The sequence below is a fragment of the Propithecus coquereli genome, unplaced genomic scaffold, assembly GCF_000956105.1.
Source record: "Propithecus coquereli isolate 6110/MARCELLA unplaced genomic scaffold, Pcoq_1.0 Scaffold6, whole genome shotgun sequence".
Taxonomy (NCBI): Eukaryota; Metazoa; Chordata; class Mammalia; order Primates; family Indriidae; genus Propithecus; species Propithecus coquereli.
The window spans coordinates 13,457,189-13,460,296 of record NW_012151951.1 but is presented as its reverse complement, the minus strand read 5'-3'; the positions used below and the strand labels follow the sequence as shown (position 1 = coordinate 13,460,296).

Sequence of the window (3,108 nt, the reverse complement as noted above, 5' to 3'; positions counted from 1 at the left end):
ACAGGCTTGTTTCCTCAACGTGAAAGATTAGAAAGGGGAGAGAACGGTATGGGCCAGAGTTCTTGGAAGGACTTTATGGAGGAGGTAAGATGAATATAGCCCTTGACTGAAGGTTGGCATTCCATAGTTTAACAATGTACGAGGTAACACCAGTGATAGTAGGGGCAACACTCCAAGGCACGAGAGAATGAGTTTGTTAGGTAAGGAATTGAGTAGGAGAAAAGGTTGAGCAGGTTAAGGGAGGAATCAGGTAATGGTCTTTAAATGGCAAGATGAGGAATTTGGATTTGAATTGCCAAGCAGAACATTGTTCTTGCAGCTATACAAAATATTATAACTTTACATATTTGTCATCTCTGCCCAATAGCTTTTAAAAAAAGGGAAATTGAGGAGTTCATTTTCCTTTCCTTAGTGTATTATTCTAGCTGTATTAATGTCTGCTCCTACCTATTACAAAGTGGAGAAAGAGCAGTGCAAATGCTGGAGTATAACTGATTTTACTCCAAAACTAGATGTAAATGATTAGTAAATTAATTTTGAATACTGTATGTGTTGATTCACATTTATTTGGCATTCTAACATCTCCGAAATCAAGCTGCTCCCTACGTGTACTATCATTCAAGTAGCAGATGTGACATGGTCATTGTTGCACATGTGTTCCTACTGTTGTGACAGTCAAGTTATATGGGCTGTTGGTACAACACAATTTACTTGCCATTTAAAATGTCTTTTTTTTTTTTCTTTTTAGCTGCACCAAAGGCAGATCCTAGCTTTATTAAAGAGCCTGCACCGCAGAGTCAATATAAGAACACAAAAAGTCCCATCAGTTTAATAACAATAAAAAACCCCAAAATTGGAAAACTGAGGGTCCAGGGGAAGAGGCCCCTAGGCCAGAGGCACAAGGAGCCCGGCTCATGGCACCAGGCCTGGCTGCAGGGTCCCCAGTATTGCTGTTGCTATGAGGTTGGGGGGCTGCGATTGTCCTGTGGGAGCCACTGTTCACCTGGGTCGGGGACCCTTACTTCTTCTGGGGTGCGCTCAGCTTCTGCATGCCCCGGATCTTGTCCAGCAGGCCAGAGATGAAGGCCTCAGTGGGTTTGTAACAGTCAACCAGCAGCTTCGACCCTGGCAGGCGGGGTATCGTCACTCTCCATGTCCAGGAGCTCATCCACATCAATCTCCAGCTCTGGGATCTCCTCTTCCTGGCAGTCGTAGAGGCGCCTGAGCTTCTCCAGAATCCAGTCCTCCAGGTTGAGGCGCTTCCGTAGCTCTTTGTGGTTGTGGTCACACTTGACGGTGACCTTCCCTTGGCGCCTCACTGGGCCCTCATCGTCCTCACCGCCCGGACCCTCAGCTGCAGCCCCAGGGGGGCTCTGAAAGTACATGCGGGGCCCTGGGCCGCGAACGCCTGCTGTCCAGCTGTCCACCATGGCGGCTGCCGGGGCCACCTAAAATATTTTTTTTTTTTTCCCAGAAATAAACCCATATTTATTAAGCAGTCATATTCCATTTTCCCCACCCCCTCAGCCTCTGGCAACCACTAATTTGCTTTCTGTTTCTGTGGATTTGCCTGTTCTAGACATCTCTTGTAAAGGGAATCCCACAATATGTTGTCTTTCATGCCTGGCTTGTATCACTTAGCCTGATGTTTTCAAAGTTTGTCCATGTTGTCACATGGATTATTACCTCATTCCTTTTAACAGCTGAATACTATTCCATTGTGCGGATATACCACATTTTGTTATCCATTCATCACTTGGTAGACATTTGAATTCTTTCCACTTTTTGGCTCTTTTGCTGCAGTGAACATTTGCATGCATGTTTTTAGTTAATCTTAAAATGTCTTTTAAAAGGTTACACTGTGATTCAACATTGAAATGGGAAAAAAAAAATCTTTGTATGAAGAAAGACATGAAAACAGAACAGAAGGGTATACATTTTATTTTATTTTTACTTACTTATTATTTTTTGAGACAGAGTCTCACTCTGTCGCCCGGGCTAGAGTGCCCTGGCGTCAGCCTGGCTCACAGCAACCTCAAACTGCTGGGCTTAAGCCATTCTCCTGTATCAGCCTCCCAAGTAGCTGGGACTGCAGGCAGGCACCACCACACCCAGCTAATTTTTTCTATTTTTAGTAGAGACGGGGTCTTGCTCTTAGTCAGACTGGTCACAAACTCCTGAGCTCAAGAGATCCTCCCGCCTGGCCTCAGCCCCCCAGAGTGCTAGGATTACAGGAGTGAGCCACCTTGCCTGGCCACATTTGAGTTTTTATGAAGCAAAACATTTATTTTGGAGGAATGATTGCAGTTTCACATTTTCTTGCAAAGCTACAATCAAGTGCTTTATGCGACCTAGAAAGGAAGATACCATAGGTGTATTAAGCTGTGTTAAGTTTTGTTACTGAGAGGCATGCAAAAGAATTGCCTGTCACGTGCCAGGCGGTGCACCTGGGGGAAGTTGCTGTATTCTTCATTATGAATGAGAAAGTTCAGAGCTCTAAGAAGCTGGTGTGATTGATTTATTACGTCATAGTTCAGGAGGCAGCAGTTTTTCTTTCTTTGTTATAACTCACGGCACCTTATATTTAATACATACAGTATTTACTTCTCTAATTCTGATGATAGCTTTAGAAAAGATGTACTACTCAGTAATCAAACTTGTGATTACATAAAAACAGGCAAAATTTAAAAAAAAATAGGAAACTTGTTAAGGTGCAAACATCAAGGTAAAAATACAAGAATAAAGTACTTGCATTGTTCTGCATTAAGTAGGTATTCTTGCCTATTTCTTTGTCTTCTCAGACATAGTATGGTAGAGATTTCAAGTTCTGGGTCAGTCAGGCTGGGTTCAAATTCCAGCTCCACCCCTTATTAGCAATAACCTCATATAAGTTACTTAAGCTCTCAGTGCCTCAGCTTTCTGTCAGATGGGCATAATACCTATCTTACAGGCCTGTTATGAGGGTTCAGTGAGTTTAATTAGTTAATATGTGCTAAGTGTTTAGAGCAGTACCTGGCTAAAAGTAAGCAATTTTTATTGGGATTATTGTTTGTGAATCATAGGTGTTAATTGATATGCAGAGTAATTCCAGATGAAGATGTGATTATC

General features: G+C 42.8%; 1 pseudogene; it reads right to left on the bottom strand.

Annotated features, from left to right (window-relative positions):
* Window positions 1-986: 986 nt before the first annotated feature.
* On the bottom strand, window positions 987-1,430 carry LOC105822204 (annotated as a pseudogene).
* Between the last annotated feature and the right edge of the window lie 1,678 nt (window positions 1,431-3,108).